General features: G+C 43.7%; 1 long non-coding RNA gene across 3 annotated transcripts in view; it reads right to left on the bottom strand.

Moving 5' to 3' along the window:
* The window catches only part of LOC117365119, a 299,104-nt gene extending 275,499 nt beyond the window's left edge, over positions 1–23,605 (bottom strand). For 2 of the 3 annotated variants that reach the window (XR_004540357.1, XR_004540355.1), the window contains exon 1: positions 17,923–18,010. This is a non-coding gene — a long non-coding RNA (uncharacterized LOC117365119). Of the gene's footprint in view, positions 1–17,922; positions 18,011–23,521 lie in introns of those variants that run through there. The other variant, XR_004540356.1, reaches the window with a different exon arrangement.
* Between the last annotated feature and the right edge of the window lie 801 nt (positions 23,606–24,406).

Genomic DNA, 24,406 nt, shown 5'->3' with positions numbered 1-24,406 from the left:
TGCTGCTGGTATTTTTCCTTCAATTTGTAAAGAGACAACAGTTAAAAAAGAGTGGTTTGGATGCCACTCGGATTTCTAGTTATAGGCCGATTTCGGTTGTTCCATTTGTTGGAAAAGTAATTGAAAGATAGTGCCGAGTCAATTGGAGAAATGCGTGCAGGATATTGACTGCCTAGACCCATCTCAGTATGGCTTTTGTAAGGCTCACCGTTGTTGTTAATTTTGGTACTGGATACGTTAAGGAAAGGAATGGAGAGAGATTGTTCATATTGTGTGGTGTCGCTGGATGTGTTTGGCGCTTTTGATACGGCGAGTCTTACTGTTTTGCTCTCAAAGTTGAAGAATTTAGGAACTCAAGGGAGGGCGTTTGACTGGTTTTCATCTTATTTGATGGGACGGTCTTTCTGCGTGAGAGGTGGAATGCAGATTTCAGATAGATGGGCAATTAGTAGAGGAATACCTCAGGGATCTGCACTTTCTGCAGTTCTGTTTAATAGTCCCCAAAGCTTGGGGCGGGGGTGCAATACAGGATTTATGCAGATATTCTTTTTCTCTTCCCTATTGACAGCCATCCGAATGATAGTATACTATGAAAGTACGTGAGTGGATGTCTCAGCACGGCCTACAGTTAAAATATGATGAAGACGGAAGTGATGATTGTGGAGAAGGAGAATGAGATCGATTTGATTGAGACTTTGAATGTTATGGGTGAGCAGACACAGGTAAAGGAAGAGATTACTGTATTAGGTCTTTGCTTAGATATGTTTCTTGACTATGGGAAAGCAAGATTTGAATGCAATTCAGAAGGGCTATGCCCAGCTCCACTGACGGTATAGGTTAAAACCCCTCTTGACCGCCTACGATTTTGGAACGGTTGTTTCAGTCGCTGCTTCTGAGTAAGCTAGATTACTGCAATTCGTTACTTTTGAGTTTGACTAAAGCCAAGTTGAAAGCATTGCAGGTATTGATGAATTCAGCGGCTAGGTTGATTAGTGAGGTTCCAAGAACAGCCTATATAACTCCTATATTAAAGAGGCTTCACTTGCTGCCAATTGAACAGAATATTCATTTTAAGGCGTTATCTTTGGTGCATCAGTCCATAAATCATTCGGTGCCAGACTGGTTTCAGGATCGTTGGGCGGTCGATAGACCCTCGCAAGTTCTGAGATCAGACGGTGGTATGCGTTTGATATCTAATCTGGCTGTGAACAGAAGGTACGTGGCCATACAATTAAAAATGTTTTCATGTACGGGTGCTTCCTTATGGAACAAACTACAGGGTCAATTAAAACTATGTTCGGATCGTTATAGCTTTAAGAGATTGCTTAAAACAAAGCTATTTGTCGATGCGTATCTGTGAATTACTCCCTTGGACTTTATTCTAAATCTATCTGAAATGATATTGAGGTGTCCTCAGGTTGCACTTATTAAGATGTTTCGAACTATTGTAAAATGTTATGTATGTGGTATTTTTATGTATTTTATTTTGGAAACCGCTGAGACTCCAGGCGGTATATACATTTTTTAAATAAATATTTATTTTCCCATTATAGATTACTAGTGTAAATCAGTATCAGAATGTTTCAAGGTTTATTAAATATTTGATGAATCGCTGAATCTTGTTTACAAAGCGATGTACATAATTATAAAATAGGATAGAATTAAAAATAAATACAAAATACATAAACGTTGAGATTAAGACAAGACAGACATTAGTTGGAAGGGTAGGAAGGTAAAAGATACATCTGTTATATCGAGAAAAACAAATAAGAGAAAAAACAAAAGGAAATAGGGTAATTATTATTAAAAAAAAGAAATATCATAAAATCAAGAAAATTTAAATGTTAAAAGCATCTTTAAAAAGGTGTGTTTTCAAGGATTTTTTAAAAGAAGAGATATCTTTTTCGTTTTTGATATGTTGGGGCAAAGTGTTCCACCATTGGGGACCAATTACAGAGAATATGTCTGATCTTCGAGTGCCTATTATTTTTAGAGAAGGAACGACTAGTAGATTTTGAAAAGATGATCTGAGTGCACGCACAGAGCTGTGGGGAATTAGCATTTTTGATATAAACTGGGGTTCGTTGTAAGCCAAAGTTTTAAATATAAGCAACATAACCTTAAACCATATTCGATGGCTAATAGGGAGCCAGTGAGCGTCAATAAATAATGGTGTTACGTGATCATATTTGCTAGCGTTATAAATCAATTTGATAGCGGTATTTTGGATAATTTGCAGACGTCGTTTTTCTTTTTGAGTAATGTTAAGCAGTAAAGAGTTACAATAGTCCATTTTAGCTATTACTAATGAATGAATCAAAATATTACACGATTTGGGCTCAAGAAATTTGGCAATAGATCGTATCAAGCGTAGTTTATAAAAGCATATTTTAACTATATTATTGATATGGTCTTTGAATTCTAATTTGTCATCGATTATAACTCCTAAGATTTTTAATTTGGGAACGATTTCTATTGGGGTATTGTTAAGGATGAATGGCGACTTCAGGCCGATATCTTTTTTCCAGGTAAAAATCATTGCCTTTGTTTTATTTATGTTTAACGCTAATTTATTTTTGTTGAGCCAGTTTTGAACTAATTCAAGTTTTTTATTTAGTGATGTAATAAGAACATAAGAAGTTGCCTCCACTGGGTCAGACCGAGGTCCATCTCGCCCAGCGGTCCGCTCCCGCGGCGGCCCATCAGGTCTGCGACCTGTGAAGTGGTTTCTGACCACTTCTGTAACCTACCTCAAGTTATATCTGTACCCCTCTATCCCCTTATCCTCTAGGAACCTATCCAAACCCTCCTTGAACCCCTGTACAGAGTTCTGGCCTATCACATTCTCCGGAAGCGCGTTCCATGTGTCCACCACCCTCTGGGTAAAAAAGAACTTCCTAGCATTTGTTTTAAACCTGTCCCCTTTCAATTTCGCCGAGTGACCCCTAGTGCTTGTGGCTCCCCACAGTTTGAAGAATCTGTCCTTATTCACTTTCTCTATGCCCTTAAGGATTTTGAAGGTTTCTATCATGTCCCCTCTAAGTCTCCTCTTCTCCAGGGAGAAGAGCCCCAGCATTTTTAACCTGTCAGCGTATGAAAAATGTCTTCATGATTTTCAGGGTTAAGTGGATGAATCAATTGAATATCATCTGCGTATGAGAAAGCAGTAAAGCCATATTTGGTGCTCGCTCTTATTCCAGCCATGAGTGCCAGCACCTAAATGCCAGTATGCAGTGGCGTAGTGCGGGTGAGAGGTGCATGGTGCGGTGGCACCCCTACCTCACCCTCTTCTTTGCCCCCACCCCATTAGCTCCTTCCCTGCTCCCTCCTGCTGTATGCGCCCCTTCCCTTCCCCCATACCTATTTTAATGTTCCCAGCGCGAGCAACCATAACCTGTTGCTCGCGCCAGCATCGGCTTTTCCTCCAATGTCACGTCCTAGGTGCGGGTCAAGGAAATGAAGTCAGAGGAAGAGCCAATCCATTGGTTTCATTTCTTATGCCTATGCTGATGACATTCAGCTGCTTCATCCTATTGACCCTACAAATTTGAACAAAATTCAAGCCTTTAACTCAAAATTATCTAGTATTAAATCCTGGCTTAGCGAAAATATGTCGTCTCTAAGCACATCTAGAACCAATTGCTTACTCTTCCAATAGAAGAAAGACTTGCAATTGTCTGCCATAATCAGTACAGCCAATTCTCCGATCACTGAGGTATCCTCAGCAAAAATCTTGGGTGTGATCATTGGACAATAAGCTTAACTTCCATCAACAAATTAGAACCATTGTCAGAAACTGTTTTCACAAACTTCGTATGATCAGATCTCTTTCCACTTTTTTGGAGCCCTCCTCACTAAACATCCTAATTCATTCACAAGTAATTGCCAAAATCAACTATTGCAACTCCCTCTATAAAGGATTACTGTTAAGGAAATCAAGATGCCTACAACAGGGCACCCTGGAAGTTCCTTTGCTATCTGCATCTGGAACAACACCCTTAGCGCCCTTCTCCTGAATTCTCCATCATACCAATCCTTCAGAAAACTTGATCATGTCATCCCTCTTCTTAAAAACGTTCATTGGCTCCCAATTTCTCACCGTATCACTTTCAAAATTGCCTTACTTACTTTTAAAACACTCCTTTCTAGACAGCTAGTTTTCATTGATAAATTACCTATTCCGCATACCCTCTCTAGAAATCTAAGATCTTCTCAAAATATACTCTTCGTTCCCTCACTCAAGACCTTTCATATGCATTGTACAACTGTATTTGCCGTAACAGTGCCACTAATTTGGAACTCTCTATCCCTCCCATCTACTGACCACATCTCCCCATATTTAAAAATACTGCACTGGCTACCAGTCGAAGCCAGAATTATCTTCAAATTCGGCTGCTTCTGCTGCTTCTGCTACAAGACATTATTCGGTTCCTCGCCCACGTACCTCATGGTACGAAAAACTTCGTTCTATAGGACAAACCCCGCCTCTCTCGCAAAACCCTTCTATTCTCATTCCCCACTCCCAAGGGATGTCGATACAAAAAATTCCTTGATAGGACACTGTCCTTTCAGTCAGGCATCTGGAACAACACCCTTAGCGCCCTTCTCCTGAATTCTCCATCATACCAATCCTTCAGAAAATTTCTGAAAACCCATTTATTCGACAAGGTTATATGATCCTTCGGAACCCTTCCATTCCTCCTACACTCCCAACGCGCACCCCCGCATAATCTCAATGCTGTAATCTCAATGTTCTGTTCACTTATATCGATACCTGCGGTATCCACACTATATTTCTACTTTTCTGTATACCGTCTTGAACTGAAAAGGTATGACGGGATATAAATAAAGCTATTATTATTATTATTATATTGAGAAATTCAAAGGTGCCCTAAAGACACTTTTGTTCATTGACTTATACCTTCTCTTCAGATTCTGTAATGGCAGCTTTGAATAACCTTCTCCCCTCCCTTTTGTATTATCCATAACTGTGTTTTTTTCTGATTATATTGTAGTTCTCCCCCCAGTCCTTTTGCTTCCTGTTTGCTTGTTTTTGCCTTTGTCCTAGCATTTGTTAAATATTTTAAATTTGTATTTTCTCTCTTTTTTTTTTTTAATTGTATTGTATTTTACATCGCTACCCTAGAATGTTGATAGGCGATTAATCAAAATTTTTAATAAACCTTGAAACCTTGAATACGAGGCGCTAGCCTTAGCAAAGGAACTTCCAGGGTGCCCTGTTGGGACATTCACAGCAGCCTTGTTGCTCCATGAAGTGCCTGCGACTTTAAATATGAAGACAGTATTGCAGATAACATCTTACACTTTATGCGCTAGGAACCTGATAACCAATGCAAATGTTATAACCAAGGTGGCCTGTGTTCCCCTCACCGTGACCTGTTACAAAAAATGAAGATGTGCACTTGCTCAGTGCAAGAGAAACCTTAGGGAAAAAAAAAAAAAGCAGGGCACAAAATTGATTTATCATGCATTAAGCCATTTTAAATGAGCGACTTTCAGACTGCGTTGCAGCTTGTTGAGATTACCGTCCTTTGCTCTTTCATACTTCCTGATGTTTCGCCGAAAACATTGCAGCTTGTACAGTGGCATTATTGACAAAAATGGTACAAACGCAAACTGACGCATAACTTAAAAAACAGGATGCTATAAGACGAAAACTGTTTTCAGATTTATTGTCGGCATGTGGCCCTTGTTAAGGTACAGGCGACAGAGCTCCAGTAGCAAAAATGCTTGTTGGCCAGTATAACGGAGACCAACTGGATGAAGAGAAAGCAGGGCTCTGTGTGAACCCCACCAAGTCAACCAATCACTAATCCGAAGTGTTGAGTCAACTGATCGGACTCAAACCAGGTCAACACTTTGGCAGTTAACTGCCATCATTTGGGGCTTCTTCACTTTTCGTGCATCTATAATTTTTTTCCATGAAGACGATATTTTCTGATGCAACTCTTATGATTACTCTCTTGGAATCCTACCATGGCCTCTAGTTCTACAGAGATCTTACCATTAAAAAAATGAATAAATAAATCTTGTTCTTTGTTTATAATTTCAAGTATTTCTAGGCCCTTCTCCCGCTTCTTTTTATGAAGTTAGTAGTGACAATTATGCTACTAATTTCAATGACCTATGGGTAAGAGCTCATACTTTATTTATTTCATTACTTATATTCCACATATTCTACAATTCGATGCTGATCACAAATTATTCAGGTACTCGAGCATTTTTCCCTGTCTGTCCCAGCGGGCTCACACTGGGACAATGGGGGGATTAAGTGACTTGCCCAGGGTCACAAGGAGCAGTGCGAGATTTGAACCCACCACTCCAGGGTGCTGGGCTGTAGCTTTAACCACTGCACCACTCTGTCAGTTGTGGCTATCAACAAGCCAGTCCCCAACCCCCACCCCCCATTTAAGGAGAACACAAGGACCAGCTTGGGTTGCTTCCTCTCCCCCCCCCCTCGTTTCACTTCCAGACTTGTAGCTCCTGCCATTCCTTAGACCAGATAATTATAATAATAATAACTTTATTCTTTTATAACCAAAAGTTCTAGGCGGTTTATACTAAAAAGAGCTGGACAATCAGCGAAATACAATAATACAGTAAAAAATACAAATATTTGTAAAATAGAATTTCAATAATAAAACTCACTAAGGGCCCCTTTTACTAAGCTGCACCAGCGGTTTCCGCGTGCGCTAGGCGCCAACGCTAGCCTTGAGCTGGCATTAGTTCTTGGCGCTAAGCCTTGTTTCCACAAACACAGACCCCCCTTTACTATGAAAGGCCCGTGCCGCTCCCGATGCTCATAGGAACTCTATGAGTGTCGGGAGCAGCGCAGGCCATTCAGCGTGGCTCTCTGTGCTAAAAAGCACTAGCGCAGTTTCATAGAAGAGGAGGTATGAGCATCGGGAGCAGCACGGGCCATTCAGTGCAGCTCTCTGCGCTAAAAACCACTAGTGCGGTTTCGTAGAAGAAGGGGTATGAGCATTGGGAGCAGCGCGGGCCATTCAGCACGGCTCTCTGCGTGCACTCTGCGCTATAAACCGCTAGCGCGGTTTCATAGACGAGGGGGGAGAATGTTTTAGCACATCAGAGAGATTGAACTCCAAGGCCATATCTGCAATTGGGCACAAAACCCAAGACCAGCAAAAGATCGTTCAAAAATCCAACTCACTACAGGTCATCAAAATAAAAAGTCTATTCCACAGGGATTCCTCTCACCTTCACAGACGGCCCTTTACGTCTGCTGAACAGGAAATCTAAGCTGCTTTAGGACATTATTGCGCAGAATAGCGTTAATTCTAGCCGTGTAGCTTGGGGTTAGCACATGCCAATCTGCTGTGTGCGCTAAAAAAACGCTAGCGCACCTTAGTAAAAGGAGCCCATAATGTGCATTTTGGAAGCAAAAGCAAAAAAACCCACAAAAGAAAGATCACAAAAAGTTTAATATAACTTGGAGCAGCAGTGCCAAGGTAAAAAAAAAAAAAAAATTTGTATGAAAGTAATAAAGTGATGCATTTTAATGAGAAGCTGCGGGACTGGAAAAGGAATAAAATTAAAATGTGAACAGTTGTTAATTGCCATGAATAATCTTGGCAATTCATCATGACGCTTGGAGGTTTCTCAATGCTGAAATGTCAGTGGAACGGAATGGATGCCGCTTTCCCGTTCATATTAATCTCCCAGCATCCCCCCTGTCCTAATGAAATGAGTAATAACCCTCACTAGATCATATCCCGACACATTAAAAGTTCATCCTCGCTCTTCCAAATTCAAAAGGGGGTCAATACATAGCTCACGGTGGTCGGTGTGATTTTAATGCCATCTACCACAGGCTGTTTCACGCCCAGATTTTCAGCACCATGCTGTGCCTGGACACCAGTGTTGACAATCCAGGTTGACTGGACGAGCAATTTGGCCTTTATCTGTGTGCTACAGTTTTGAAATAAAAAGGGAGGGTGAGGGGTAAATAAATATAATAAGGTTGGGATCCAAGATGGCCGCTAACTAGCCTGGTTGAATGCCACGATTTGGAGCACCGCAGCATATGGTTTTCCTTTTCTCTATTTACCTAAGCAAAATGCCCAAGCGGAGAGGAAGGAGTTCTGCTAAGACCTCGTGGAACTCTGGAGCCACTTTTGGGTAATATTGAGGAGCTCCTGCGGCGGATGCATGGAACCTCACAGCAAATCGGGACTTCTCCGCTGGAGATGATCCGTGGAAACGGTACGGAAGCGATCTCCTTAAGCCTTGAGACCACCCTTAGTCCCGATACTAGGGCGCCACTTCCTGTTCCCCGGATTACCAGCTCCCCGTGGGCAGAAGAGCTTCCGGAAGTAGGAGCTCATCTTGCACCGGAGGTCGGAAAGATCACCGAGAGGAGCTTGGAGCTGGATTCCCTGCATTTGGAGGAGAGTCCCAAGTTTGGATACCGAGGCAGAGACATCAGAAGGAGCTGTCAGAATCCAGGAGGACAAACGACAAGAATCTGCATCAGTTGGTGGGGAAAGCTTTAAATCTTGTATTTCTCAGTTACAGAAACCCCAAGAGGTCTCAGAAGCGATTTGGGACCTAGTTGCTACTCTTCCTAAAACGATAAACCCGCATTTCCAGCAGATAGAAGAGAAAATAAAAATTCATACAAATGAAACTGAGAAATTAAAAACTGGACTGACTGCTTCTAAATTGGTTATGGATGATATCAGACAGGACGTTAAAACTTCTAAACAAGTTCAAGAAACTATTATCAAACATAATATAAATCTTAGAAGAAAAGTAGAATTTTTAGAGAATGCCTCATGAAATAACAACCTGAGACTGGTGAACTTCCCTAGGGTAACAAGGGAAATACTAAAGAGATATACAGTGCTCCCCGAGATTTGCGGGGGTCTGTTCCAGGAACCCCTGCGAATCTCAAAAAACCGCGAATATGGTTTTTCATGGGGGAGCCTGAAGAGAGCAGTGGAGAGGGCAGCAGGAGAGCAGCCGGAGTACCGCGAGTACAGGAAATCACTCGTGGTTCGCTCCGACCGCCTCTTCCTGCACGAAGTCGAGTCTTATCCAATCAGGAGCTGCTTGTCAAAAAGAATTTTGGGGTTTGAAAGTTCAAATGTACTCTGATTTATCTAGGGATACCCAAAAGCGTCGTAGAGAATTTCTATTGTTAAAACCTGGAATACTAGCCCTTGGGACGACTTCCTATTTGCGTCACCCATGTAAATGCGTTGTGCATTATTCTTCACAAAGTTTGTCTTTTCTCACCTTTCCAATCATCTACGTTTCTCTCTTCTTGTCACATATGGAAAAGAAAAGGATAAGACCTAAAGCCCTAATATGAAAGTATGAAGTGATTTTCCCTATGTTCAGCTAATCTAGCTATGTTCTATTTAAGTTGTTTTTTCTTAGTAACCGTTAAATATATCTTGGATCTAACCAAAGGTGAACATGAGCTGGGGACTAAGCGAAATCATTTTATTTCTTTCCATACATATGTATAGAATTTTTCTATATCTAGTGAGCGAGCCAGGAAGCTATTTAAGGGCGCTTTTACCAAGATACCTATGTGCTAAACCCAGTTCTAGTCCATCCTTAAAACAGTACTTGCTGCCTCCTATTTAGTCAGCCTTAGCAAGTTAGGGTACTTTAATGTAAACACACTACCCTCTGCTCCCAGGACGAAATATGCCTCAAAACGCTCTGTGGTCGTGCCCTTCAACTGCAAACCGCAAAGCGATGGTCCTGCTCCCATTTCATATCAAGCCACTGGCGTCGACTGCCCCCGCAGATCAGATCGCTCAACCTTAGAAAAGCAACAAAACATACCTCTTCACCTAAACCCCTCCCCTCGACGATTCCGCTCTACATGTAAAGTAAAGTACAAAGTAAAGTACAAAGTAAAGACCCGATTTGGATCTCAGCAGAAGTTAAAGAAGGCAATAAATGACAAAAAAGTATCTTTCCGGAGATGGAAAAAGGATCCAATGGAGGAAAATCACCCAGGCGCACAGGAATGCCAAAAAGAATGCCCACCGAGAGGTTAGAAAAGCAAAGGGAAATACGAAGAGGGCTGGCCAGGGAAGCAAAAACTTCAAGGCATTCTTCAGTTACGTTAAGGGGAAAACGAACAGCGAGAGAGGAGGTGGGGGCCGTTGGACGATGGGGATAGGAAGGGAGTGATTAAGGAGGATAAAGAGGTAGCTGAGAGGTTGACACAGTTCTTCTCGTCAGTTTTCACGAGAGAAGACACATCTAATATACCGGACTCAGAGGAGCTCATGAGTGGGGAACAGGCTGAAAAATTGGAGCACATAGAGGTAAGTAAGGAAGATGTCCTCAAACAGATAGACAGGTTAAAATGCGGCAATCACCGGGTCCGGACGGGATCCACCCAAGGGTTCTGAAGGAACTAAGACAAGAAATAGCGGGCACAATCCAGGCATGTTTGTAACCTATCCTTGAAAACTGGAGAGGTACAGAGGACTGGAAATTAGCGAATGTCACACCTATCTTCAAGAAGGGATTGAGGGGTGACCCGGGAACTACGGCCGGTGAGCCTGACTTCAATTATAGGGAAGATGGTGGAAGCTATGATAAAGGGACGGCATTTGCGAGCACATTGAGAGAAATGGGCTACTGAGAACCAGCCAGCACGGATTCTGTAAGGGAAGGTCGTGCCTAACGAACCTTCTGTACTTCTTTGAGGGAATAAGCAGTCGGGTGGACAATGGGGAACCCATCGACATCATTTACCTCGATTTTCAAAGGCTTTCGACAAGGTACCACATGGAAAGGCTGCTTAGGAAACTGTGGAACCACGGGGTGGGAGGGGATGTGCACAGATGGATCGAGCACTGGTTGTCGGGTAGACTGCAGAGGGTCGGAGTAAAGGGCCAATATTCTGACTGGAGGGGAGTCCGAGCGGTGTGCCACAGGGATCGGTGCTGGGGCCGTTACTCTTCAACATAATTTATCAATGACCTGGAAAAGGAGGCAAAGTGCAAGGTTATAAAATTTTGCAGACGATACCAAACTGTGCGGCAGAGTTAGCTCCAGGGAGGAGTGTGAGGACCTGCAAAGGGACATAGACAAGCTGGAAGACTGGGCAAACAAATGGCAAATGCGCTTTAATGTGGAAAAATGCAAGGTTATGACTATAGGGAAAAAGAACCCGTTGTTCAACTACAAATTGGGGGAGGCATTGTTGGAGAAAGCAATTTGTGAGAGACTTGGGTGTGCTAGTGGATGCATCACTGAAGCCATCTGCACAGTGCGCAGCGGCCTCAAAAAAGCCAACATGATGCTGGGCATCATAAAGAGGGGGCATAACTATCCAGGACGCGGGAAGTCATCATGCCATTGTATCGAGCGATGGTGCGTCCGCATCTGGAATACTGCGTTCAATATTGGTCGCTTGTACCTCAAGAGAGACCATGGAGGTACTTGAGAGAGTCCAAAGGAGAGTCAACCGAAACTGGTAAGAGGGCTGGAACACTACCCATATGCTGAGAGGTTGGATAGGCTGGGGCACTTCTCTCATGAAAAATAGGAGGCTCAGGGGTGATATGATAAGAGACCTTCAAAATCATGAGGGGCATAGAGAGGGTGGATAGGGACAGATTTCTTAGGCTGAAGGGGACAACAGGTACGAGGGGGCATTCGGAGAAACTGAAGGGAGATAGGTTCAAAACGAATGCATGGAAGTTTTTTTTTCACCCAGAGGGTCGTGGACACTTGGAATGCGCTACCGGAGGAAGTGATCAGGCAGAGTACGGTACAGGGATTCAAACAGAGACTGGATGGATTCCTGAGGGATAAAGGGATCGTGGGATACTGAGAAAGCTAACTGAGAAAGCTAACCAGAAAATAATTGTAGAAACCCAACCAGGTCGTGCAGGTGCAAGACGGAGGGCTAGGACCTTGATAGGAAGATAGGCTCAATTAGGAAACCAAGGAGGCATGGGGGCCCTTCTGGTGATTTAGACAGGTTGTGAACTGTTTGGGCCGCCGCGGGAGCGGACTGCTGGGCAGGATGGACCTATGGTCTGACCCGGCGGAGGCCACTGCTTATGTTCTTATGTTCTTAAATCAACTTCTCAATAACGACCACTGAGGTTCAAGGATGAAAAACAGGGCAGCTTAGATCGTCTCCAATTAATACAGAATACAGCGGTCAAACTTATACCATTCTGAGCTCTCCTGGGAGAACAGTATAGAAAAATAAATAGGTGAGAAGAGCTTCAATCTCTGGTAACCAGATACTGGTACTGTGACATCATAATACCTCATTACCCAATAAGAGCCAACCTCATCAGTGAGGTCATCAATGGCTTGATGTCTATACTAGACTCAACTTTTGCTACATTTTGAGTTCTAGAGTGTGCAGTGGTTAAAGCTACAGCCTCAGCACTCTGAGGTTGTGGGATCAAATCCCTCGCTGCTCCTTGTGACCCTGAGCAAGTCACTTAATCCCCCCCCATTGCCCCAGGTACATAAAATAGATTGTGAACCCCTGGACAGATAGGGGGAAAATATGGTTGAGTACCTGAATGGAAACCACTTAGGCTATAAGCGGTATAAAAATAAATAAATAAATTTGAGAAGGTGTCATTGGCCAATGCCTCCTATCACACCCATGTTATAACTAGAACTGTGCAGCAGGGTAGCTAAAATAGTGTCACAGCTGACACTTCAGAATGAATAAAGCAGGGGCAGTCTGAAAGGCAGGGCTAGTAGGAGTGCCATGAGCACTGCTGTAACGTTCGTCGCCAGTTGACTGGTTCTTCCCAACTAACGGCAACCTATCCGACCCAGCTGCAGAACACCACACGGGGAACGCAGAGGATAATACGTCAAAACTAGGATTGGAGCTAGGAGCCAATCCAGGGCATCTACACAGAGGGGACCACTGGTTTTACAGGCCCGGCCTATAGCTGGATGACATCGATACAGTTAAGAGACAGATGTTGATGAAACAAAGCAGCTGCCAAACCTTCTGCACGATTCCTTCATCACCGCCACCTACGTAAACTACACTAGAGAAAGGTGCAAGAAAGAGACTGAAGGAACAAGGCTTAGATCACCGATATTTATTTTCTTAAATTCCTCGGGGTGTTTCAGTATATGAAAGTCCCGATTACCAGTGTACGAGAGAACCTGCAAGGGATTTAGTCATTTCATGGACTACAGTTGATTTCAAGACGGATTTCTTTTTGTCCCTACTTGCAGAAAATTGTATTTTGCTAGAAACACAAACTTAGCTTTGTCGGAAACTGCCCCACCTAATGCCACATAGCATCACTTCGAGACCGACTGTGGCACCTTTGCCAGTCGCCTGCATCCCATATCACAACGGCGCAACAGCTTTCCAAGAAACTCCTCCGGCGCACTCCGCAAAAATCTCCCATTTTCATTCAGATGACTTTCCAAATTGATTTCATTCGTTAAAAGTCGTTCCTAGGTTAATGGCTGAACCAGTCAGGTGGTAACCTCAGGAGTCCCTTCATCCATTATTGATTAGCGGACACGTATTCATCTCGCTGCCAACATCTAATGCCCATAGGGCAGCCGTCAATGGCTCTCGCCGTTTCGTTTGATAATTAGAAAGGCGCGCTGCCTTTTTCTGATCACGGGAGGTTGACAACCACTTTGAACATCACACAAAGGGATGCCTTTATCGACGCCAATACACAGCCCTGGCTTCTGGGCCAGTGGCGCTGATTTAAATGCAAACCCTTGGACGTAAACAATGTGGCCAGACAGTAGAAGGCGATGCTGGGGCCTTTGCATTTGCAGGGAAATGATAACTGACTGATGCAGCCTTTGTTAAGTGTCGGAAGCTTGGTGATCCAATTCATATTTCTTTTTTTTATTTTGTAGCTGTGGAAATTGCAGCCAGTCAATGAGTCAGGAGAGGAGCAGACTCTGGGTGTTTAACGCAGACGGGCTGTGAAGGCTCATGGAATAAAAATAGGAAAGAGCTTCATGCTCTGGAAGGTTAAAAAAAAAAAAGCAGGAGCTCTAATCATTAAGGTATAGGCTTGGGATGACCCCCCTTCCTCCCCCATTGCTCTTCCCCCTTCAGCCACACAGGTTCTTGCAGGATGTGAAATTTGGTAATATTCCTTCCATCTATTAAAATTATCTTGATCTGTAAACACTTGTTAGATGCGGTTAACACCCTTCAGTACATTAATCCCCCCTCTCATTCTGTAAAATTAATCCCCAAATGTAGGACCATTTTCATGTGGGAGAGATTAGCATTTTTCTGATGGCCGACGGCGTTATACTGGAAATTCAAAGCGTAGAGTGAGGCACTGTGGGATCTCTTAGAACCGGAGTAGTGAAAGTCCCTCTTGAGGGCACAATCGGTCGGGTTTTCAGGATTTCCCAATGAATATGCACGAGAGCTATTAGCGTACAATGAAAGCAGTGCATGCAAAATAGATCTCATGCATATTTCATTGGGGAAATCCTGAAACCGACTGGATTGCGGCCCTCGAGGAGGGACTTGACACCGCCGTCTTAGAGAGAGGAGATAGCACAGCTGCCAATGGGCAGACTGGATGGGCCATTTGGCCTTAACTGCCGTCACGTTTCTACGTTTCACCTTTGGACACCAGCATTAATTTTCAGGCGCACAGAGCCGGCAAAAACATAAGCCGGTTAATCACAATACTCAACATTTAACTGGGATGACCATGGAGAGACCAACTTCTGCTCCATCTCCGCTTCAAAGCGATCCAACCCCATCACTTGTTCTGTTTAGCTAGACACAATTGCCAGTTTAACTAATACACAGGCATCTCCACTGTTCTTGTTAGGATTTATTCGGGTGTTAATTATACATTTTATGTTTATTCCAACATGGTTTCTGCAGTTGGAGATCATGCCTAACTAACTTATTGCACTTCTTTGAATGAATTAACAAACGGATGGACAGAGGAGACCCCATAAACATCATATACCTAGATTTCCAAAAAGCCTTTCACAAGGTGCCTCATGAACGTCTACTCCAGAAATTGAAGAACCATGGGGTGGACGGAGACGTACATAGATGGATCAGAAACTGGTTGGTGGGTAGGAAACAGAGGGTAGGGGTGAAGGGCCACTACTCGGACTAGAGGAGGGTCACGAGTGGGGTCTCTCAGGGTTCAGTGCTCAGACTGCTGCTGTTTAATATATTCATAAATGATCTAGAAACAGGGACGAAGTGTGAGATAATAAAATTTGCAGACGACACTAAACTATTTAGTGGAGCTCGGACTAAAGAGGACTGCGAAGAATTGCAAAGGGACTTGAACAAACTAGGGGAATGGGCGACGAGATGGCAGATGAAGTTCAACGTTGAGAAATATAAAGTATTACATGTGGGAAACAGAAACCCGAAGTACAGCTATATGATGGGAGGGATGTTATTGAATGAGAGTACCCAAGAAAGGGACTTGGGGGTAATGGTGGATATGACAATAAAGCCGATCGCACAGTGCGTAGCGGCCGCTATGAGAGCGAATAGAATGCTAGGTGTAATCAAGAAGGGTATTACAATCAGAACAAAAGAAGTTATCCTGCCGTTGTATCGGGCGATAGTGCGTCTGCATCTGGAGTACTGCGTCCAATATTGGTCGCCGTACCTTAAGAAGGATATGGCGTTACTCGAGAGGGTTCAGAGGAGAGTGACAAGTCTGATAAAAGGGATGGAAAACCTTTCATATGCTGAGAGATTGGAGAAACTGGGTCTCTTTTCCCTGGAGAATAGAAGACTTAGAGGGGATATGATAGAGACTTACAAGATCATGAAGGGCATAGAGAGAGTAGAGAGGGACAGATTCTTCAAACTTTCAAAAAATGCACGAACGAGAGGGCATTCAGAAAAGTTGAAAGGGGACAGATTCAAAACAAATGCTAGGAAGTTCTTCTTTACCCAGCGAGTGGTGGACATCTGGAATGCACTTCCAGAGGACTTAATAGGGCAGAGTACGGTACTGGGGTTCAAGAAAGGATTAGACAATTTCCTGCTGGAAAAGGGGATAGAGGGGTATAGATAGAGGATTACTGCACAGGTCCTGGACCTGTTGGGCCGCCGTGTGAGCGGACTGCTGGGCACGATGGACCTCAGGTCTGACCCAGCAGAGGCATTGCTTATGTTTTTATGTTCTTAATGCCTATGCCGCTGTAACCCACTATGAATTCTGCTTCAGAGGATTTTGCGGGATACAAGGCCACATATAACAATCACTGAACAGCAAAATTTAAGATGAAAACAATCCATTGTTTGCAGGATGAGGTTTGCAAAAGCAAAATCCAGTTCTAGATTCAGTTTGATTTTTACTTTTAACTGTAAGCATTAGATGTAACTAGGTAAAAGTAGTAAAAATTGGTGAAATTATTGTTTTAGCAAAAGTAACAAATGTTATTCTGTAATACAAATTTACTTAAGTACAGTAATTAGTTACATTTAATTAGGCCCTCTTTCACAAAGGTGCGCTAAATCAACACGTGCACTAACCGCTAACACAGCCATAAGATAACATGCACGTTTTAGCGTTTAGCACGCGCTATTTATCGTACGCTAAAAAGCATAGCGCACCTTAATAAAAGAGGGGGTTAGTTACCATACAATACTGTGGTTTACAAACATATGATGCTATCGAAAAGATGCAGATTTGAATATATTTGGAATATATATTGTACATTCAGGTACTCAAGCATTTTTCACACTCAATCCCCCATTGCCCCAGGTGCATTAGGTAAAATGGCTTGCCCAGGGTCACAAGGAGCAGAAAGGGATTTGAACCCACAACCTCAGGGTGCTGAGGCCATAGCTCTAACCACTGCGCCACATACTCCCACATACATGGTATTGAATTCCATAAATATTTAAGAGAGAACTCTATATGTATCCTGTTAATAATCCACCCCAGTTCTAGATAAGAAAGATTGGAGAAACTGGGGCTCTTTTCCCTGGAGAAGCAGAGACTTAGAGGGGATATGACAGAGACTTACAAGATCATGAAGGGCATGGAGAAAGTGGAGTGGGACAGATTCTTCAAACTTTCAAAAACTACAAGAACGAGAGGGCATGCTAGGAAGTTCTTCTTCACCCAACATGTGGTGGACACCTGGAATGCGCTTCCAGAGGGTGTGATACGACAGAGTACGGTATTGGGGTTCAAGAAGGGATTAGATAATTTCCTGAAGGAAAAGGGGATAGAAGGCTATAGATAGAGGAATACTATACAGGTCCTGGACCTGATGGGCCACCGCGTGAGCGGACTGCTGGGCGTGATGGACCTCTGGTCTGACCCAGCAGAGGCACTGCTTATGTTCTTATAAGCTCTCACTCTAGAAGTCGGATAAATCTCATAAGATGAAGAAATTTTAAAAAATAATTTCCAGTACTTGGATACACAGGAGGCATTAGGTTGCAGCCCTGAAGCAACATCCTCCATCTACTTCAAGTCACCAGGTCCTGTACCAGAGAACATAAGTACTTCCGAGGTGTAATGTGCAGCAGAGCACTTAAAAAATATCCAGAAAGCTACTTCTTGGAACCAATGCAAGGTCATGAGGAACAGACTTAACTTGCCCTGGTTTGTGTAGCACGGTACATGGATCAACTTTTACTTATATCTGGGGGAAGCAGAAACAAAGCTAGTGTGATGGAGAAAAGCAGCTCAGCTGATCCTTTATAACCAGATTCATATGGCAATAGCTCTAATTCCCCCCCCCCCCAAGGGCTGCTCAGACCGTCCCTCTTTGTTTCAGGTCTTGGCTGCTTATGCAGTCCCCAATCAAAGTAGGATGGGACAGGGGAGCCCCCGAAGGTGAGGCAAGTTCAAGCCAACTCTAAGACATAAATGAATGCAGAGATTATCACGGCAGTTTACAAAACCCTAGTCTACTTACCCATCCTAATGACACACTGGGTCACTGAGCCCACCTACCCTTGTCCCCTGTTCAAGCTCATTTCACTGCCAGTTCCTTCCTTGCTATCTCAGAAGGTGTACGCACGCATCTCCTCTCTGTCAGTATTAAAGTTTATTATCCTTGGCGGATTGCTGTTGACTTTGGCTTGAACTCAATCACTAGCCCCCTTTGTCAACAGATTTTATAAGGGTTGGAAGGAAAGCTCAGTAATATGAAACTACCAAACACACACACACAAAAAAAAACCTCAAGCTCTCTGGCATAGGATAAGGCATCGTTCTCAAGAGAGCAAGAATGCAATTATCTGCATTCCACACTGGGGAGCAGAAGGAATATTAAATATTCCATGTTCAGACGGTTGTTTCACATTTTAGCATGCAATAAAACCAGGCTAAAAATTGGTGTTAAGCTTTTTATCAAATTTATACTTCCCAGCTAATTTTCTAAACTTTTTTTCTGGATGTATTTATGTAAATTAGTAAAACTATTGATATATTCAAATAAAAGCTGTATTTGCTACAGAGTACACTTTGCTTCTATTATAAAACTGCTGCAACATTAAAATGGAAGGTTAAAAAAAAAAATTTAACTTTACCTTTTAACTATGGGTTCAGAAAAGTGTAGTTACTTACCTGTAACGTAGGTTCTCTGTGGACAGCAGGATAGTCAGCCACATAAGGTTGTGTGGCTGACTCATCCTGCTTGTCCTAGGAGAACTCTGCACCCCTCCCCCTGAATGGGGTAATATCACTTGGTCTTGAGAATCGCCAGCCATCCTCCTGTAACGTCATCAATTCAGCCGAGGCCAGTGATGCCAGCTTAACCTCTACCGACATTTTTGATTGGCCAAGCCACCGTCATTTTCTAACTTGTCAGCAGTTTGAGATGAGGACAGTAGACCCTCCCCCAGGCTCATTGAAGGAAGTTTGAAGGTTCTCCCTGAGTCGAGTGCTTTCGGACACCAAATTGAGATCCCACACCGATGTCTTAATTTCCTAAAGACTTCTGAAATCAAAAGGGGGAAATTTAAAACTAGAGGTTGAGTTTAAGGGTAAACCCAGAGGACAAAATTTGAGGTTGAGGGGTGGGAGACTCAAGAGCAATGTAAGGAAATTCTTCTTTACGGAGAGGGTGGTGGATGCCTGGAATGCGCTCCCGAGAGAGGTGGTGGAGAGGAAAACGGTGACAGAGTTCAAAAAAGCGTGGGATGAACCCAGAGGGTCTAGAATCAGAAAAGAACAGTAAATATTGAAGAACTAAGGCTAGTACTGGGCAGACTTGCACGGTTTGTGTCTGTATATGGCCGTTTGGTGGAGGATGGGCTGGGGAGGGCTTCAATGGCTGGGAGGGTGTAGATGGACGGAGAATTCAGTAGTTCTTGCTCAGAAATAGCTAAGAAGAAAAACAAATTTTTAAAAAATTGAATCAGTAATTTAAAGAGTTGGTAAGGTTGGGCAGACTTGATGGACCATTCGGGTCTTTATCTGCCATCATCTACTATGTTATAGAATGACACGGAGACAAATTTTTCCCCGTCCCTGCGGGAACTCATTTTCTCATCCCCCTCGAGTTCTTTTCCTGTCCCTGCCCCATTCCTGCAAGCTCCATCCTCATCTGCACAAGCCTCAAACACTTTAACATCATAAGTAGCAACATTCTAGAGCTCAGGTTGTGATGTCATAATGCATCATTCCACCAATGCCTAAGCTCCGTCCTCATCTGCACAAGACTCAAACACATTAAAATCTTAAGTGTTCGAGGCTTGTGCGGTTAAGGCAGAGCTTACAGGAATAGAAACATAGAAACATAGAAATAGACGGCAGATAAGGGCCCACGGCCCATCCAGTCTGCCCACCTTAATGTCCCTCCCCTACCTTTGCCCTGTGAATAGATCCCATGTGCCGATCCCATTTTGCCTTAAAATCAAGCACGCTGCTGGCCTCAATCACCTGTTGTGGAAGACTATTCCAGCGATCAACCACTCTTTCAGTGAAAAAGAATTTCCTGGTGTCACCTCGTAGTTTCCCGCCCCTGATTTTCAATGGATGCCCTCTTGTTGTCGTGGGACCCTTGAAAAAGAAGATATCTTCCTCCGCCTCGATGCGGCCCGTAAGATACTTGAACGTCTCGATCATGTCTCCCCTCTCTCTGCGCTCCTCGAGCGAGTATAGCTGTAATTTGTCAAGCCGTTTTTCATATGGTAGATCCTTGAGTCCCGAGACCATCCGGGTGGCCATTCTTTGCACCGACTCCAGTCTCAGCACATCCTTGCGATAATGCGGCCTCCAGAATTGCACACAGTATTCCAGGTGGGGCCTCACCATGGATCTATACAATGGCATAATGACTTCCGCCTTACAACTGACGAAACCCCTTCGTATGCAGCCCTTCGCCGGGACAGAGAGGGTAGGATGGGAGGAGGTGTAGCATTATATACTAAAGATGACATTAAGGTCACGAGAATCTCAGATGTCCAGTATACTGGGGAATCCCTTTGGATTAATTTGGCCAGAGGGAAGGACAAATGCTTGTATCTTGGCGTAATTTACAGACCCCCAAGACACTGGCACAGGGACAGAGACAAAAACTCACGGGCAAGGGCCAAGGAAATTGAGTTCCTGTGGGGACGGGGACAAATTTGTCCCCGAGTCATTCTCTACTTAAAACCTCACTTTATTTCCATAAGAACATAAGAATTGCCGCTGTTGGGTCAGACCAGTGGTCCATCGTGCCCAGCAGTCCACTCCCGCGGCGGCCCTTAGGTCAAAGACCAGTGCCCTAACTGAGACTAGCCTTACCTGCGTACATTCTGGTTCAGCAGGAACTTTGTCTTGAATCCCAGTTTGGATGTGAAGTTTCAAGAGACACCGCTGTACAAAGCTCTGCGATGGAAATGGCTCAGTACACACTTTCTATTGCAAAATCAAAAATGATGAAGAAAACCCCCCCCCCCTTCCCGGTTCATAGACAAAACCACGGAAGACAAAGGCGCGCGCCGACAACTGAGCGCAAGACGGAGGTGTGCGCCAAAGAAAATGACAGTTTTTAGGGGCTCCGATGGGGGTTTTTGCTGGGGAGCCCCCCCCCCCCACTTTACTTAATACAGATCGCAGCAGCGTTGTGGGTGGTTTGGGGGGTTGTAACCCCCCTCATTATACTGTAAACTTAACTTTTTCCTGTTTTTAGGGAAAAAGTGAAGTTTTCAGTAAAATGTGGGGGTTACAACCCCCCAAGCCCCCCACAATGCCCCCACAACGCAGCGCGATCTCTATAAAGTAAAGTGGGGAGTTCCCCCCCACCCCACCCCGTCGGAGCCCCTAAAAACAGTTATTTTCTTCGGCGCGCACCTCCACACTGTGCTCAGTTGTCGGCGTGCGCCTTTGTGTTCCGCGGTTTTGACCTGACACCCCCCCCAATCTACCCCATGTCCATTCTTTTCTGCCTGTGGTGCTGCCATCTTAAAAAAATAACAGTGCATTCCCTTATATGACAGGCTGACCCCTGTCCCCAGGATGCACTGTGCAGGGTCAGGCCCCACTGTTTTTCAAATGGCAGTACTGGAGGCAGGACTGTGAAGAAATCACTCTTTCCTCTTCAAAAGATATACCTTGGCAGGGGAGTTCAGGAAAGTAATCTATACGCAGAGATTTTTAAGTCAGAAGAAGGGAGAGTGGAGTCCACTAGGTACCATATGAGGAAAGACTAAAACGTTTAGGGTTCTTCAGCTTGGAAAAGAGACGGCTGAGGGGAGATTTAAGTCTACAAAATCCTGAGTGGAGTAGAACAGGTACAAGTGGATAAATTTTTCACTCTGTTAAAAATTACAAAGACAAGGAAGGGGCCACTCGAAGTTACAGGGAAATACTTTTAAAACCAATAAGAGGAAAATTTTTGTCACTCAGAGAACAGTTAAGCTCTGGAACGCATTGCCAGAGGTTGTGGTAAGAGTGGATTGCGTAACTGGTTTTAAGAAAGGTTTGGACAAGTTCCTGGAGGAAAAGTTCATGGCCTGTTATTGAGAAAGACATGGGGGAAGCCGCTGCTTGCCCTGGATCGGTAACATTGAATGTTGCCAATCTTTGAGATTCTTAGAATCTTGTTACTCTTTGGGATTTTGGCCAGGTACTAGGGACCTGGATTGGCCACCGTGAGAACGGGCTACTGGGCTTGATGGGACTATGAGTCTGACCCAGTAAGGCTATTCTTAGGTTCTTATCAGATGCAGAAAGCTAAATCAGGGGAGGGGGAAGAGTCTGAGTACACTGTCTTGCAGTTAGCTAAACTGTTCACAGGGTATCACTGTAATTTAACTGCAGACAGATGCTCCAGTCCTCTGGCTTTTGGAATTGAGGACACCACCGGGTTGGATAGTGGATGGATAGTCTTAGGTTTCAGAGGGCCCAAGGAATGATGTTTGCTGTATGCTAGTGAAAAGTAACCACCACAAGGGAAATGAGGAGGTCATGCTTGGAGGCTTTTTGTGTTTTTTTCCCCAAAAAATCTTGGCCAGAAAAGGGAAAGTGACAGAGAGAGAGAGAGAGAGAGAGAGAGAAACAAAACAAACAAAACATGCACACACACAAAAAAAAACCTTTACAACCAGTTGAGGAACACTCCCAAAATGCAAACCTAAGCAGAGAAAGAAACCCACATCAAGCACAACCTCTTTCAGAAGCCTCCAGAAGGATTGTGTCCCCACATGGCCTCATATGGATGGGCAGAAGTATATTTTCAGAAAGGTCAAGGCACATTTAGTGATCTTCAAGAATCAAATGTTAAATCTGGCTAAACAGTCAGGGATTAACACTGGCTTATAAAAAAAAAATAAAAAGATGAATTAAGTCCATAACAGGCCTAGAGTGACAACTGGTTTATGAAAAATTATGCAATTAAAGCTATTGTGTCCTCCTCTCTAGCAGTCAGAAGCGGTCCGGAGATTAAAAACGTTAAATGGACATTTCTCTGTGCATAAATTGTCATGTTGCTCTATACCAGCTCCCTGGAATGGACTATCCAAATGTTTTATTCTAATTTGTAGGCGAGGCCGCGAGGGGAATGATCATTTCAGATTTATTATGCAAACATTTCCATGTTAAAAAAAGAGGGTAGGTTACAGCAGGCAGTAAAATATTTCTAGCATCGCCTACGTCGGGCGTGGACTGACGAGAGGCCAAAAGTGCCAGAACTGCGATAATCTTGAGCTGGGGAGGGAGGGGGGTGCGGAGAAAAGAGCGTCAAGATTCCAACACATGTTTCATCGGCTCCCCGCTTGTCTCCTGGAGAGATTCTAGGCTATCTGCTTAATATAAATCTTTTCTCTCTTCCCTCCTTTGTCTTTTTTCGTTCACATAGGCATTACACTATGGAAGTGATGAATGGTCAGGTTTCCAGCAAAAACACTTCAGCTCTCTATGCATCAGAAAAATGATTGCTAGATATGAACTTGAAGAAGCAGATAGCTAAGGATGTTTTTCATAAATTATAGGGATACACTCTCTCTGCTTTTTTTTTTTTTTTTTAACTGCTTATGTGTTAGAAATGTTGCGAATTATGCTACGATGCACTCTGATTTTCTTACCGAGTCTCATTTAGGCCTGCGATGGATGACATCTGGGGCAAATCTACCAGTGGGTTCCCCCTGGCATGCAGCTTAAGATTTGCTGCAGAGAGAGAGAGAGAGAGAGAAAAAAAAAAGTAATTTAAAGAATGCTCCTAAGTGGGAGAGAAGGCGGGTGGCAGCTTTCTAGAACGCAGACTTGTCACCTCCTGTGGTACCTTTTAGTTTATCTATAATCCAGATGTCTGGCGACACCAACTCATTCAAAAGGATAAGGGATTTTGAATTTAGACGACACCTTTTCCAGTCGAAGCTCAAGGCGAGTTATATTTCCCCGTTCCCAGAGGAACTTGCAATCTAAGAGGTTAATTGTATGAATTGATGCACCAATGCTGTGTAGGGAAAGCCAGTTCTCAAAATAATAATAAAAAAAAAAAAGGCATCAAGGCACCCCGATTCCATAATAGAATATTAATTGCAATCCCCTCATTGGTGTACCAAAAGGTGCACCTGCTTATATCAAGTCAATGAGAGGTATAAGAAGGCACCGAGATGTGCCAAGCAATGCCAACAACTAAAAAGTATTCTATAAGCTCCATGTATCAATGGCTGACACACCCATGCTCTTCCCATATGTATACCTCCTCCATATTTGTGCGCCATGCCGCTTATGCTCCAGCTTACAGAAATGCAATTTTGGCAGAAGCGCGCCCAAGCATGCATTTTCCTGCAGTTATGCACCCCAGAAACACAACTTGCAGATGTGTTCTTTTATACAGAATTACCCTTTAAGTTGTACCAAGATCACAAGAAGCAGTGGTGGATTATGAACACTGGCTTCCCTGGCTCTCGGCTGCAGTAACATCCTCGATAATATCAAATCGAGTTTCTTTGTATGCCTGTAAC

This window comes from Geotrypetes seraphini, chromosome 8, assembly GCF_902459505.1.
Source record: "Geotrypetes seraphini chromosome 8, aGeoSer1.1, whole genome shotgun sequence".
Classification (NCBI taxonomy): Eukaryota; Metazoa; Chordata; class Amphibia; order Gymnophiona; family Dermophiidae; genus Geotrypetes; species Geotrypetes seraphini.
Note: the sequence above shows the minus strand (reverse complement) of the source record. Positions and strands in the feature narration are given on the sequence as shown.